This window comes from Lepidothrix coronata, unplaced genomic scaffold (assembly GCF_001604755.1).
Source record: "Lepidothrix coronata isolate B3197 unplaced genomic scaffold, Lepidothrix_coronata-1.0 Scaffold6, whole genome shotgun sequence".
Lineage (NCBI taxonomy): Eukaryota > Metazoa > Chordata > Aves > Passeriformes > Pipridae > Lepidothrix > Lepidothrix coronata.
This window is the reverse complement of record NW_016690186.1, coordinates 1,783,273-1,799,944: the sequence shown is the minus strand read 5'-3', so window position 1 is coordinate 1,799,944 and position 16,672 is coordinate 1,783,273. Positions and strand designations below refer to the sequence as shown.

Below are 16,672 nucleotides of genomic sequence, written 5' to 3'. Positions count from 1 at the left end.
ATTTTGTTCCTAAAAGCTGGAACACAGCTAATGTTTTGAATTTAATATGAGAATAATGTTGATAACACACTTCAATTTAGTCGTTGCTCAGTAGTGTTTACCCTAAGCCAAGGACTTTTCCATCTACCACACTCCACCACTGAGCAGGTGCACAAGAAGCTGGAAGGGAGCGTGGCCAGGACAGTTGACCTAAACTGGCCAAAGAGATACTGCATACCATCGGGTGTCATGCCCAATATACAAACCAGGGGCAGATTACTGGGGAGACGGTAGAATGCTCCGGGCTGCTAAAGCCCTGGTAAAATCATGACTGTTCACCGCTCACCTGTGTGCTCCCCTCTGAAGCAATTTTCAGTGCCATTCTCGACTGGGAAGAGAGGAAAAAGTCACCAGGTGCAATTATCAACCAGCAGGAAAGCCTCTGATTAAAGTAGAAAAGCCACATTTCTCAACACCCTAGTGTTCCACACCATAATAAGCAGGCATGTGCATGTTCACTCATGCAGGAACATTCCTTTCTACTAGTGAAAAACCTAGGGGGCGATTTAGACAGAAGATATGAAACCTGAGGGAGGCTTTTTCTAAGTATAGTTTGTAAAAATATTCCAGCCCTACTTGCTTGTCTGCACTTGCATCACACCTGAAAGTTCAATGAATCAAAGGATTCTTCAGTTAAATAACCCACAGTGACTAAAGTAATAGTTTTTGCCATCCTTTCATAATATAAAGTTCATGACTATCTTGAGATATGTTTGGAAATAATTTTAACTAAAACCGCAAAGGTAAGAACTGAGTTTACTGAAGACTGTTAGAGAAACAGCAATGTCGCTTCCAGCTCTTCCCGCGGGGTGCATCCACCACTTCGCACCAGCAGATGGAGAACTTCGCTAGCCATCAGCACTGCAGCGGCAAACACAGAGCCCGCGGACGGGAAAATGCTGCTCTTCCAGAGCAAAGCTTTAGTATTTCCATCAACAAGCGTCTTCACTAGTTTCACACAGCATTTCACCTTCTGGTTATCACACAGAATCTCAAAGACAAGAACAGAAAAGGTGTGGCGGACAGCATGACATTGCGGGAAGAAGGGGAGAAAAGAAGTAGAAAGCCTTCTCTCACAAACGGGATGCCTGCGCAGCTGAACAGTGGCTGTTTGGTAGTGCAGTTGAAGGTTACATCTTATTCTGGATACACTGCTCCTGTCTCAAGGAGGTGACATTAGGCAGATGACAGCGATATTGTTTGCTTTTTAGATATCTTGCTTTTGGTTTGCTTTCATTAATCAACTATGGTGCTCTACTCTGGACTCCACAGCTATAGGTAGTAGAAAGTATTTTTGTTCAAAAACAAAAAAAATGCCCCAGGAAGGAAATAGATATTTTCATGAAAAGTGAACTCTTGTATCTTTTTTTCCACTTTCCTCTAATGCTTTTTTATTTGAAAGCTTTTGCTTTATGAAAGTAAAATTACTTCTAACAGAGATGACAGATTTTAAACACACAAAATAAAACACTTCAATCTGTAATCTCACTGATACTAAAAGTGAAACATGCAGTTCACAAAAAGCATATGCAACATTCTGATGCCTATTACACCAAGAGGTGTAGCAATTTCACAAGAAATAGGAAGGTGCATAAAGTTAACAAAATGCAGCTGTTGCCTTTAGGCTTAGGAATCTGTGGAATACAGAAGCCAACAGAAATCGTAGTTTAGGAGTTAAAATTTCAATATAGTCTTGATTAAAAAGTTCATTCACTTATTAAAACCAACTACAGCTAAAACAATCTCCACTTCTCATTCCACACAATTCATGAATTCATTTTCAGAAGTCAGAACACTATCTTGAAGATTCTTATATTCACAATAAAAATGACACGACAACACAGTTTCCTATTACATAACAATCCACACAACTGCAACTCTGATCTGTTTCTGACCTAATCTGTAACAAATTTCACTGAAATTCCTTATCATAAGTAATTTCTGAGGGTTCTTCTGTTGATTTTTCTTAATATTTTCACATGAATTAAACAGGTATTTTTTGGCTATGTGGCTAAGAAATTCTGCCAATTTGAGAGCATTTTAATTCTTCACCATCTTATAAGCTACGCAGATCTCTTATCTGGTGAGTCAGTAACCAGGTGCAGCAAGGTTTACTAAGGGGTTTTTTGCCAACTTCTGAAGGGACACAAGTTTTGCACGTTTCAGAATTTTTACAAATACATTTGCACTTCAAGTTAATTCCTTAGGTCACTAAGGACTTGCACACACTCCTAAATACAGTTTAAATACCATGGTAGCAAGGTATCCAGTTAATTTGACAGAAAAAAATCTCACTGACATTGCTAAATCCATATAGTGTCAAGTATCTTACAAATTTAGTATCTTGTAATACTGACATATCCTGACTCCAAATAGATGACTCCTTAGAAATACATGTTATTTGAGTCTACTTACTTGATTCTTATTTTGTTTCAAAAGATAAAAAATACAAGATAAATATAATAAATGGAATAAGCTCTATTTCAAGTCTCCTCTTCAGAACTATCTTCACTAAGATATCAGCTTGGAGCAACACCACAAAATCATGAAATGTGACACTACTTTCAACTCATAATGGAATACAACATTGCTTGGTCAATTTTCCCTCTTTCCTGTGAGGGGGGAAAAGACAACTATAAACCACTGAGCTGCACAGTACTATTACAATTCAGCTGTTAAGTTTCCCCAGAAAGGAATGTTCTGTGACCGGCAATAGAAGGGAATTAACCATGAATGCACATAAGTGCCTGAAACACTTCAGTCCACTTCACAGTTTAAGTTAAGTTTACTCATGGCAAAAATCAGCAACATTGCTCTGATCAGCAGAGATTTAAGTTCTCCAGGCCACTAATCCACTGTTAGACCTACTTATTTTGGTTCCGACTTAATTCGTGACATTCATGACACTCCTGCAGCTGTTATGATCTCAAGATCATGTTTTGCCTGTTCCTGTCTCATCCAGCAACTCCTACAACCACAGGGCTCCATTTTTAGTTTAGCTTTGCTATGTCTCCTGTGTATTCTAACAGTGCCTCACACAAAAAAAAATCAACTCCAAACTGCAGAGCTGAGTTTAAGACTTCAGTGGGAGCTATCAAAAAACCCAGAATGATTGATTATGATCTGAAAGGAAAAAGAGAAAAATTCTAATATTAACTTCACCAGGCAAAGACTGGAGAAAACTAAAATATGAAGTGCATGCTGGAAGTAACTATAGTAGGTGACTACAAAAATAAGAACTAAATGTGGGACACACAGGTATTTCAGAGTGAAGTCTTTACAAACAGTTTATTTTAATTATTTTTATACCCACACACCTTGCTGCTAAACCAATACTAAAGGCAACAAATAGTCTAAGCACTTTGGAAAATCAGCTACTACTTGAACTGCCTTCTCTTCCACAGCTATTTGTTTTGTCACTCCAAACAGTTATGAAAGAAGAAAAATTGTTTTCAGGCTATACTAACATACCATTGGTGCATTAAAGAAAACACTTTTGAAAACACTGCACATTTTTGAAGTCCATACTCTAGACTCATCTTACTTAACATTCACTCCTGACCTACTGTTCAGTAGATGGCTTCAAGAAGCACTTCCAGTTAAAGAGAAGCAAGTACAAAAACAACTGCAGTCAGCTCTCCAATGCAATGCACTTCACAAAGCATACTTTGAAGTTCTTTGCAATATAGCAACGGAACAAAGAACAGACCTCAGGATTAGGTTAAGTCAAATGAATGTAAACAGCTACAACTACTGACTAAACCTGAATTGCATTGACCTACTTCAGCAGAAAATGTTTGTCAAGTCTGATGTAAGCTTAAGCCCTGATCTTCCTGTTTAGGCTTTCAACAGCTGTTTATACAAGATTCCAGGTATGTGCCTGCTCTCACTCTTCCTCCACTTCCAGTCACCTGAACACACCAAACAGCACACATGGTACTGCATTTCTCTCAAAAAGAGGCACTGAAGCTTTTGGAACTCCACAAATGTATGAGCAAGGACAAGCATATCAGTGCATGATCAAATGACTTTAACCTTGGAAGTTACACAAGGGCATAATTTTAGACCAACTTTGCTGAGTATCTACTGAACTTTTTTCTTTAATTTGATACAATTCACAGGAACTTGAAGTAAAATATAATAAAACAACACAGAATTTTGTTGGTGGGTTTTTTTCCTCCTTCTTTGGACTAGGTTATATTTCTTTCTTGGTCTATGCCTTCTCCTGCACTGAATTTTTTTTTTCTCATCTGAAATTCTACCTACCCTCTTCACATCAGCAAGGACTGAATGCTAAAAGGAACATATTCTATACATCATTTCTATATGCCACACCCTTTTTCAGGTATGCTGATAAAGACTTTAAAATTCATTATCTTTTATTACAAAGCAAAGGAAACAATCCTATATATTTCCTGGATGGAACTTCTAATGCTTAGCTTAAACCCACATCTTGATTTAGTTCTCCTTACTATTTAAAATCTGGGCAACCAAAAAATTTTCGCAAAGCTGAGCCTCTGAGGCTTCAGAAGCAGTTTCTTCTTCAAACACAGATTCATTAATTGCTAGTAAAGAGTATCTACTGGTCATCTGTACAAAATTATTTCCCACACACACACCTCATATGCACATGAGAGTGTGAATACCTACAAACATTTCAAATGTAGTCACTCACATTACAAAAAGTTTTAAATTGGGACCAAGCACAGAAACATTTCCTGCTTTTAGAAGGATTTGCTAGTATCTAATTTCACAGTAAAGTTTAGTTTAGCCAGCATCTGCCATAAATACTTTGTTAAGAATCATTATTTTTAAAATGAAAAAGCCTCCATGCATGAGAGGCTGATGACTAACAGCTCTGAAACTTCCTGATTAACCTGTCTTTGCAAAAGTTTCATGAGACTTCAAGTACGTGACACTACCACCTGTGCAGAAGACATGAGTCTGCCTGGCATAAAGACTTTGTCCATTACTGATAGACAGCATTAATAACCAGTTGCTGTTCAGTCCCAGAGCCAGCTCCTCCTCATAATCTGAAGCACATGACCAGAACTGCTGTTAAGAAAATAGCCTCTTAAGTGCTCAAAAAAAACATTTTTCAAAGCAGCAAGATGCTGCTGGCTAGCACCATCAGAAAAAAACACACCAAAGATGTAAAATTTGCTGTGTGTCAGTTCAGTGATACAGTCTACTAGATTAAAAAAAATTTCTAAATTATTGCAGTAGTTTCAGAGAGCAATGATAACATCTAACGGAAGTCTGAATACCTGATTGACAGTGACAAGAGCCAAAGTCATTGGAAGTGTGTGATGTGGTCTGAGCAGTAAAACTACGCAGTTCCCAGTAGTAGTATCTGATCAGAACAGCATGACATGTTTTTTTTCACAGTATGCAGTGGGAAAATATCAACAAAATAATAATTGCCAGTCTGTTGCTTGCCATTAAAGTTCAGCTACAGGCAAAATGGTGATTACATCTCAACAGGCTGTATGTATACCTTTATGATTGAATGAACACTAGCTCTGCCCAGATTCTGTGTACCCTGTAGTATCCCATCAATTGCAGATTTCAAAACAATTAATATTGCTTCTCTACCCACACCAGTCCAAAACATTTCCTATTGCTTGTTTGTAGGATTCTGGATAAAATGCCCTCATCCTTGGGGAGCCTAAGATGACTTATTGGCTTGTCAAAGCTCCACCAGAAGATCTCATAAGCAAAGGGTATCAGTTTAACCCAATGTCTAACACGTAGAAGATCCCCTGACACCAGTGTCCATGACACAACCTGGCAGTCCTCTTATAGTACACGTAAAGGTCTCAGGTCCTGAGAGGTGTGCCTACAGCTCTGCCTATTCCCCAGATACTGCTATTTTTAGTCTGTCCAGCTGAAGAGTACTGCTTTATCACGGACTGGCTGGGAGAAAGCAGAAAGATGAGAAGCTTCTCAAGAGGGCCTAACAGACCCACAAAAAGAGGAGGTACCAGGTAATAGCAGTTTGCTCACTGGCAAGACTAAAATGTCAAGACTTCATATGACAGATATGAATCTATGATGATTAATACATGCAGGTGTCTGATATTCACCAAGTCTGTATCATGCACCTGTTTTTCAGATGAGAAACTGCTGTCCATGCACATATTTCAGAGGAATTAGTGAGCTACAGAGTGACTAGCCTGCAAAACTCATTGCCACTATACACAGCTTTGTAGAAGGGTATTTAACAGAATATTCATTTCAAGCAGGTTCATATAAGCCCTATCTGTCAAACATTAGGATTTAGAAGAGCTGTAGAGCAAGGTGTGAAAAGAACTAGTTCTGGTATATCTAATCTTGTTTAGTCTGAAAATGGAAAAAGGCATAAAAGTGACACAAACTTTTCTGCAAATTTTAATATTATTGTGAACACTTGCCAACTAAGACACCTTTATATATATATATATATATATATAAAGAACAAGTCAAATACTCAATTTTAAAATGAAACTCATTTTTCTTCATGAAAGAAAATGCTTAATAATTTAGTTTGTGGTGACCAGAACGTAACAAACCACAGGAAAGTGATGCTCCTGTACTTTCAGTATCATCTGATGAGAGTAACCAGTAACAACAGGGGACTGGGGAAGGAGAATCCTCTTTTATAATAAAATACAAAGCAAGTTTTGTACAAGAACTGAAACGTATTTTCCTAAGCTTTTACCACAAAAGTTATAGTTCTTAAGCAGATCAAGTCACACTTCATATAACTTTGAGTAGGCAAAATGTGGCCCATGACAAAATATTCACTATTTCAGCTACTGCTAAAGTTCAAAAACTTATTGCACATAAACATTTCAAGTTATTTAAATAACTCACTTCCAGCAGCAACAGAACAACATACGCCTGTTGCCTTTAGCAAAAGAAAATAGAAATGAGGTCAAGTGTAAAAATAGAAGATAGCTGCATTCCTGACACTTGAAACCTCATCACAGAGTTATGCATTTAATTCAGTCTCTACAAAAAAAACACAGGCCCAATTAAAAAAACACAAATATCAATCAACTTTACCAAGCTCCAAGTACATGAAAACTTTTGGGTTTCTAATCTTTAGAAATACATCTAAAAGCATCTAAATAGCATGCAATAATCACAGCACAAACAATTCTAAATACTGTATTTTGTTGTTAACTTTCACAGCCTAAGAATCTCAACTTTTATTTATTATATACCCTCTTCTTACAAGATGCTAAATAAATACAACTTAAGGAAAAATAAGTCCTAATCCTTTTTTGCTTGATTTTTAGAATAGTCCAGTGTAATACAATAATATGTTTTGAGAAGTTACTTTATTACTTAGGCCTGTAATTCTCAAGAGGGAAAAATAAGTATGGCCCATTCCTGTTTCCTCCTTCTCTTCCTCAGAACCATGACACAAAATTCTTTCACTGATGCAATCTTCCAGAAGCACCACACTGGACTCATCGTTTTTTTCAAATGTAACTTGTTTACTAACACATGCACACCAAGAGTTACTTTGACCTTGTCTAAGAAAGCAATGGATATCTAATTGAACCTTTCTTCTTTTTAATCCCCAAATCCTGCATATCTCCAAAAGCTTTACACTTCAAGGATCCATATCATAATCTGTCTTATTTTCCATAAACCCATGAACAGCACAACCTAAAATGACTTTGTCCATAAATCTCTATTTATTAAGATGTCCAATGCTTACTTAATATAAAACAGAGATCAACTATCCCTTCATGGTTCTTACCAAAAGAGTGATGCTTTATCAAGACTCAAAACGTACAAATCAAGTATTAACTAAGTCTACTTTAAAAATCTTTGAAACCTCTCTAGTCATCGGGGCAGGGGAGGGAGGAAATCAACATTTTAGTTTACAATGTAAAAAGGATACAGCATTAATACTGTTACCAAAGCCTTTTCCACAAAGCTTCATGCAAACATTCTATAATTCTCCCTACTTGAGGTAATGTTTCAAACTGCTGCTTTCACAACAGTATCACTTTAATTTACACCTGTGACCAGCCAGCAACTTCTACCTTAAATTTTTCACAGGGCTTGCAAATGATTAAACAGATTATTTGCCTGCACATACCAAAGTTAACCCTGTTGGGTTATGTGACAGAAAACTGTTCTGCACACAAAGGAGCGGAGAGGTATGTCTATGGCTGAGGGAAACCCACATGAATACCCTGACCCAGGCTATCAGAGAAGATCCATCAGCTCTCCCCACACTCCCACCACCACTGTGCCTCTCCAAGGCACTTCTCAGATTGAAAGGTGTGATTCCTACAAGACTAGAAGAGTTACCATGGGGTACAGGGGAAAGGGACTTGGGGATTGCAGAAGTCCTGTGAGAGGATGTTTAGAGGAGGAACCAAGGGTGGGAAAAGGGAGGGACCCTTGTCTAGAGAAGAAACAAGCATGGAAAGCCCGGGCTATGGTAACAAGAGGGACGAGTCACCTGTGAGCAGTCTGCAGGTCTGTATGTGTGTCCAGCTGTGCTCTGCCTGTCCTGTCTGACCATTAATTTCTTTTTGTAACTCTTTTTCTTGGATCTCTGTTCAGTGCCCCAGGTGCATGACGTGGAATCAGATCATAGGTCACAGAGGTGCTAGTGGGTCTCTGGTGCCAGGAAAGGTGAGGGTGAACTTCACAGTCAGAGTGGGTCAGAGTGTGATCACAGGGAGTACCAAGCTGGGCTAGCCAGAAAACTGGCAGAGTGGCCTTGGAACCTGGGACAGGACAGACTGACTGAGCAAGGCAACTGAAGGGGTTGGCTGATAAAGGAACAAGGAGGAGTTCAAGTGAGCTGCTGGAGAATTGTGGGGTTTGGGATTGGCAGCTGAGTCTGTGTATGTCTCTAAGAGGCAGTGGGGCATAAATGGACCAAAGGGCCAAATCCAGGGTAGAACCAGTGCCTCAACCCAGTAACCGGAAAGAGTCGTAATATATACGCACATGTGTTTGCAGACATTCAGCTTGGCCACCCAGAAAGGGCAACAGGATAAGGCCATTGGTGCTGTTTGTGTTTGTATTACTGCTGCCTTCTGTGTTGGTGTGGCGGCCAACCATGTATTTATGTATGTACATGCTGAATACATGTGTTTGTGTGCTACTGAGAATATGTGCTTAGCCTCACTACTCACTGGACCTGGGGCCATGTACACCTAAACTAAAAACTAGAAATACTTGAACAAAACCCCTTATAGGCCTTCCTTAAAAGCCAAAGCCATCATACATAAGCACATTCTTACCTTGAAAACGTTTCCAAATTATTGTTTTTCTTTGTCTCCAGGTATGAATCAAGTACTACTGTAAATCTGGCTCCAAAGTTGATTTCCTTACAGTACAAACAGCAGTAGATGTTGTCTGGAGGGGATGTGGAGCATTTGTGAAAGCTTCAGTGACCATTTCAAGACATTCATAAAAATATTTCAGCAAGACACAGAGGTTGAAAAACTTATATCACTGTTTATATAGCAGCAGTGCACTTGAACAGCTTAACTTAATCGGCAGCCTCACAATCAGGTTTTTTGTAGTCACACAAAGCGCATGCTTTTCACCTGACAAAAGTGTAGTTTACAGATATAACACAAGAGGCTGCTACAAACACATAACCTGATGTAGTTATATCACAGACATCTCCAGTTTATCCAGAGCATGCCAGAATGGAGAAGTCAAATTGTACACTGACGTTTTCTGACAACTGAATTACTTCAGAAAACATCACAGAATCTCAGGAAACTTGGCAGCAATGAGTCTTAGTCATAATGAATGCATAATTAACTGAAGCAAATAAGCAGAGACTAAGGCCTGTGGGATTTTATAACATTGCAACTGTCAGCTCAGCAGAAGTCAAAGAAACTCAGCAACTCAACTTTTCTGTGTCCTTCCAGTTTCACTGACCTTCTGACCTCAATAATGCCAAATTTAGTTTCTTGACAGAAGAACACAGCAAAGCTTAACAAACTGGACTACACTGAATGGAAAGAAAGCCACAGTTCATTCTGAAAAGGGTAAAGGGGACAGTTTTGCAATAGACAGCAGGGTCACATGCCCCAGCAGAAGAGCCAGCAAAACTCAATCTACCAGAATCCAACATGAACTACAAGAGTAAATAAGAACTTTATGAGTCTCATGCAAAGACTTTCAAATCAAAATAAAATCCGTTGATGGCAAACTGATGTCCCAGTAGAAATATTCACAGCATTCCTGACTACTTGAAATCATGAGTACTGTAGAAATATTAAAACATTTGTCAAAATTAAGCATCTCCTTTAGAGAACTTTGCAGTTCATTCTTTCAGCAAAACTTGCATAGAGTTCAGCCATACCTATCAAGCAAAAAAAATTGTGCTGAAAGCGATTAGAATACAGAGGCCCCTACAATCATCTGTCTCTTAACTTTGATATATAGACCACTACACAGCATAGTCATCCTGACTGGGTTGAGAAGTATTACTTGGCTCCTTCTTTCATGTTTTTCTTTCATGTTTCAAGAAAACTACATCGTAATTCCTGAATATCTGCTAAAAACATTTGCTATAGAAATAATAAATTCTCAAAATAGTAAACACTTCTCATTTTCTCCCAACCACATGGTCCTAATTCCTCTTTCAATGTTAAAACAACCATTTATAGGAACCAAGCCTTTTATTTGGGACAGGGATGCCACAGACATATCAATTGCTGGATATGATTAACTACCTGACTATTACTATAACCAATTCCCATCACTATCACTTCACTTATGGAAACCATGCATGGATGCAGGAATCTCTTTCTGGATAAGCAGCTTTTTTTTCTTTTTTAATATGAACAAATAATTAAGATGTATCATCTCTGAGATCTTCTCTTTGAAATTTCATTCCCTTTCACTCCAGAATACAACTCATAGCAAATTCTATTTGTTTTGCTTGAAGGATAATATCAATACAAATACTTTCAAATGTTACATTCAAGAGTGCATGTATTTTGTGTCCACTATACTACTGCATACTGCCTTTCATTACATCTTAAACTACTATACTAGAAAAACTCTGATTTGACTACTGCTACATCTATAAAAACATTTGTGGACATCAGCTGGGGAAAAAAAAAAAAAAGTCTTCCCATTGACAGATGCCTCCCGGTGGAACACTATCCAGTACAACAAAGTTTTCACTACTCTTCCTGAAAATAGTTTTCAAGACTGCCTTATTTGCCATTAGAAATACACACCCCTCACTTAAGGCTTCAATAAGCCAACTATTAAAAAAGGAAGAAATAATTATGATTACTGACAGCCTTAATAAGCTGTATCTATTTAGAAATCATGCAAAGAAAAGTTTTTGTAATAACAGCAAGCTTCTGATACTTGCGATGTGACTCAGGTGCTCAAACACAGACCTCCAGTGCTATATTAAGTCCTCATACCGACTACAGGCTACTCAGCCTGTGAAATGGCAACGGCACTAAGTAACAAAACAAAAAACCTCTTCTGCCCACATCCTGTCTTTGCTTCTCTGCAAACAAGGAAGAAAAGCTGCTCTTGTTGTGTGATTTAAGATTACTCAGTTGGGACTGCAAAACCAACTAGATAAAAGGCATCATTGGCCTGTTCAGTCTGTACACTGCCACAGAACTGCTTGGTTGTCCATGTGTTCCTTGTGCATCTGTGTCTACAAACACACAGCATCTCCAGTAAAGCACGTATGTCAGCAACCAAGACAAAGGCTCTCCCTTCCCTAACTGCTAAGCTACCTCTACTTAAAAAAAATGGTAGACAGGATAAATCTTAACTTCAAAGAATGTAGGCTTTCAGTAAATCCCGTCTCATATCCAACAGCTCCATGCTGACAACTCAGATGCCCTACAGCATCTCTATATAAATGTCTTTCATTCAGGATTCAAAACGTCCCATGTCGCTATCAAACCACTTGCTCTAAGCCTACTAGCTTTTAAACCTAATTTTAAAGTTTTGTTGGCAAATTCTGCATTGTGTCGTCAACCAAGTTTTTAAATATTAATTCGACTTGTCTTCTTTTACACCCTAGGAACACTGCAAGTCCAAATTCAGCATCTGTTTTTCCAACTGTATGTCGAGCAAATACTACTATGAGTGAAATGCGCTACTTGAGAGACATTCCAAAGATCACCTTTTATGTCAACTTAACAATACACACAGAATCTTAAATCTCTACTTGTGTGCAACTCGTAGAATGCAATATTCTGCACTTCTAACAAACAAGATCTTTATATCCTTTCTTTGCTAAATATTATACAAAACAAAGCCAGAAGTCCAAAATTAGCCTTCATTAAATGCATTTTCCAAGCTGCAGGTTCCAAATATTTTTCTGCCACAAGACAGTTTAATCCTGCTCCACAGTCACTTCCCCACTCTAGAACTTCGCCACATGAGAATACACCAGAATCTGTAGCCTGGGAGTAACCAGAGAGACTCCTGATGTCACGTCTAAACTACTTTAGGGCTGTGGAGTTTGAGGGTTTGTCTTTTTTTGTTTGTTTGTTCTGTGCTCTGTGATGACCTCTAAACCAGTGTTTTCTCCTCACAATAAAGGGCAATTTATATTTTTGTGCTTCAATTTAAAGCACTGATAAAATTCACTGAGAAATAAGTCACATACCAATTGTAGTCACAACGTACAAGTGATAAAGACCCTACAGTTGTTTCCAGATACCGTTTCCAATCCTTTTTTCCTTCCAGGAATAAGTTTCTTTGGACTAACTGCCATTTTTAAATGCATCTTTGTTTTCAGTTTACTTTTACTTCTTCCTTTCAACATTTTCAATAAGCTTCTCATCAGACATAGATCTAGCAATAATTCACAAACATACATTCCATCAGGATTCCAAGCTCCTCGAGATTAGTTAACATCACTGTCAACTTTGGAGTTGCAACACTAACTCTGAAACATCAAGTTGGCATGATGTACCAGGACAAAATGGACAGAGAACCAAGACCACTGTTCTGAATGTCAGCCAACTATCTTTTAGTTCTGCAAAAATTATCCTAAGCTGCTACACATTCTAGCCTTTCTTCAAGGACCAGAAGTCCAGTCCAAATTTCTTAAATAACGCAGCAGCAGCAACTGCTTTAAGAGCTTGCATGAAGCAGGCCTGAAGGCTCTCATTAACATCCAGTGCACACAAATAAGTCCCAAAGGAACTGAAGCACAGTAGTTCTTTCCTGATGCTTTCATACAATTATAACCATAATATTTCATCATAACTACTACACTTTAGTCCCTAGAACTCCACAAATAATGAAGTGGAACAGTGTGATCACACTTCTGCAAACCAGATACTTTAAAAGAATTCTCCATCTAAAAAATTCACGCTTGTTGGTTGGAGAAGATGAATGAAGCATGTAGATCAACTTCTGACCCTACCGAAGACTCATGGAGTGCCTTAGGGCAGTCATATACCTGATTATTCATCTGCAAAACATGATTGCACATATATTCTACCCACTTCTGCTTTGAGGAATTTACATTCTAAGGAGGTAAAATAAACAATGTTTGCATTCAAGAGTGCCAACTGCTGTAGACTTCAAGGCACTTTTCTTATACAGAGAGCTAATTAATCATCAGCTACAGAACATCACTTTCAGTTCAGCAGGGTAGAATAGCACATCTCTGTGACATTCCTGCTGAAAATGGGAACAAAGCAGGAAATGAAAAGGACACATGTAAAGACATTTCTCACTGAGAAACAATGACTGTATTCTCAGGTGTTTCTCATCATGCACCTGAGATTGGGATGAGCATTCCCATATGCCTAACTATTTCAGAATTGCTTTTTAAGTATTTGTTCTGGGGACGTTTTAAAACTCCTCACATAAATCTTTCTGGAACACTTCATGGAAAAATTATCTTGCCTAGTTTGGGGAGTATCTTTGGGGGGAAAAAACCCCTACACTACTAACTGTATCTTGCTGTAGGAATTTCAAATTTTACCTTTGTGCTAATGTCTTTTACATTTGCGTAAAGAAAAAAAATATCACAGGTAACATGCTCTTTTAAGACTTCAACCTGCAGTGAAGTCTTAGGCTTAGTCATGCCTAAGCCTACCTTTAGCTTCAGAATACACACTATCTCAAAAACACTTCAAGATTACAGAAACACAGACAGTGTGACTGTGTGACAGAAGTGACTGCTCTGGTGTGGTCCAGTACAGGCACGGAAAACTACAATACATGTCTGGCATTCGGATCCTATTCTTATTCTCCTATTAGGCAGAATCCTCTTCAAAAGGAGATGCTGCAGCTTGGGGCAGTCACCGACAGGCAAATAGAAGACTAAGCAATAAAAATCACCAATCTGCCAAGATTGTGATTATAAAAATGGCAAGACTTCATAAATTTATAAACACTGCAAAATTGAAACTGGCTAGTCAAACATCTAAAGCAACTCACGATGCAGTCAGATTAGATGAAGAAAATCCAGAGAGAAGACCAACTAGAGAGGCAGGAATATTTTTACAAGAATTCTGGAAGGAAGATGAGAGATCACGCAGGGAAGGAACCTAATCCTGCAAAACACACAGTGATAAGATTTGCCACCCAGGACTGTTCACTATTACATACTTTTTTCTGTTTCTGTGATTTCATCACATTCTCCTCACTGCGGACCTCCCAACAACATCCAATTGTTTTTGCTAGCTTTTCTGAGGGACACTGACTGTTGTAAAGAACATCTGGCTAAGTGTCCATCTCCAAAGCCCTCATTGTGGCTCTCTGACCTCACTCATATACTTCTTACATTCCTATCATTATATTTATTCACCCAAAGTCAGTTAAAATACCAATAGATCTTTCACACATTTTTCCACCTACACATCCAAAGTATTTTTCAAACTTTCCCAACAAATCAGGCAGGAGTTCTGCAGAAGACAGCTCCACTTATCCAAGCCTGACTCTTCCCAGAGATGGTCTGCCCAGAGTAAGGTAATGGTCCTGTCGGGGAAAAAAATGTATCACACATTATGATTCATTTGCAAGCATAATGGATTAAGGTTACAAAGACAATACATGCTTGTAATATATTAATTTTAGGCATTAGATTTTTTGCATCTTGCATCTTAACAAGCCTTCTCTGTAACAGAAAGGTCACATGGTGAAGAGGAATTGGGTATCTTCATTAATTCACTCAATTGCTGACTAACCTTACCTGTGTCTTTTTTTTATGTGTGTATCAAAATTTGTTCCTCATTATCAGAAGAAACCCTACTTCCTCACTAAAGTGTGCAGTTCAACTGTATTTGACTTTTACTTGACTGGAGTGAAAAAATACCCGCTAGAACAGTAACTCTGTGGGCCCTGGCAAGTATTGCAAGGAGACACATGCATTCTCTACACACTGCAGCAGTTCAGTACTTCCATCTCTTCTTTCCTGCAGACTCCGAAGATGTTTTTGAACGAACCCTTCACCCTTCGGCCATAGGTGGTTTCTGAGGTGCTTTTTGTTTCGGTATTTTTTCATGACAGAGCTGTACAAAGATGGCCCAGGCTGCTGACTGAGTATCAAATAAATGCCAAGATTCCTTCCCCCTCTGCCCTCCCTTCCCCTTCCTCCAACTCCACTGCGAGCCGCTGACAACTGCGGAGGCGGGGGGAGGAGGGCGACGGCGGGGGACAGACAAGACCGGCACACGCACGGCATTAGGCGGCCCAGGTTTCGGGCCCAAGAGGAATCCCATTAACCGCAGACCGCGGCTCAGCTACCGGCAGACGTGACCCCAGGACGCCTCCCCGAACAGATAACAACAAAGAAAACAGAGGGGCGGAGGTGGCTGCCCCGGAGCCAGTTCCTGCTCCTCCCCTTACGCTGCTCCCAGCCAAAACAGAGACCACAATGTAAACAGAGGCAAAATGTGCTCTTATGGCAAAGCGGGGGGCAGAGCAGCCCTCTCGCTTTCCCCTGGCGGCTGCCAGGAGGGCTCACCGACCGACTCACTCCGGCTTAGGGGCGAAAAGCGAACTTATCGCGCATTTCACACACTTTATTTATGTAAATAAAGTATTTTCCCCTCACTGCCGCTGCACCAACTCCTCTCCCGAAAGGAGAAATATCCTTCCCTAGTCCGCGGGAAACAAAGCGTTGTCTCACGCACCCCTCAAAGATGCCTCGGCCTGGAAGACGCAGCCAGCCCCCGCAAGCCCCTGAGGTTATAAAAGCTCGGCAGAGGTAAAAAAAAAACCAAACAAAAACAAACCAACAAAAAAACCCAAACAAACAACAAACAAACCTCCAAAACGCAAGCTCCTGTTCTCACTGCATTTCCTCAAAGGCAAAAAGCAAACCCACTGCCATCATGGGGGAAGAGGCAGGGCGCTGAGCCGCAGTGGGGGACGAGCAATGTCCTTACCTTGCCTCCACCCCCCACTCCGCCTGGATCTCAGGACTGGAACCTTCTCTCTTGTCGTCCTCCCCTCACCGCTGCCCTGGGCCCGCGACAGCTACATCAACCACCTCCCCTCCTCCCAACCCTTTTTGGGCCAGGGATTATTTATTACGCAGGCGGCGGGATGGAGCGGGGGGTGGCGGGGTTCGGGCAAAGGAGGAGGACGAGAAGAAACGGGCTGCTGAGGGCGGACGCGCACAGCCCCCGTCCCGTGCCTCCCCAGG

At 39.7% G+C, this 16,672-nt stretch overlaps 1 protein-coding gene across 4 annotated transcripts in view; it reads right to left on the bottom strand.

Moving 5' to 3' along the window:
- PCMTD1 (protein-L-isoaspartate (D-aspartate) O-methyltransferase domain containing 1) overlaps nt 1-16,672 on the bottom strand; it is a 41,943-nt gene that overhangs the window by 24,918 nt on the left and 353 nt on the right. The window contains exon 1 of one of the 4 annotated variants that reach the window (XM_017831735.1): nt 16,413-16,528. The exons of 1 other annotated variant lie outside the window; for it this stretch is intronic. The gene's annotated coding sequence lies outside the window, so the exon portion shown is untranslated. Of the gene's footprint in view, nt 1-8,506; nt 8,683-14,880; nt 15,001-16,412; nt 16,529-16,672 lie in introns of those variants that run through there. 2 more of the 4 variants (XM_017831710.1, XM_017831718.1) reach the window with 2 other exon arrangements.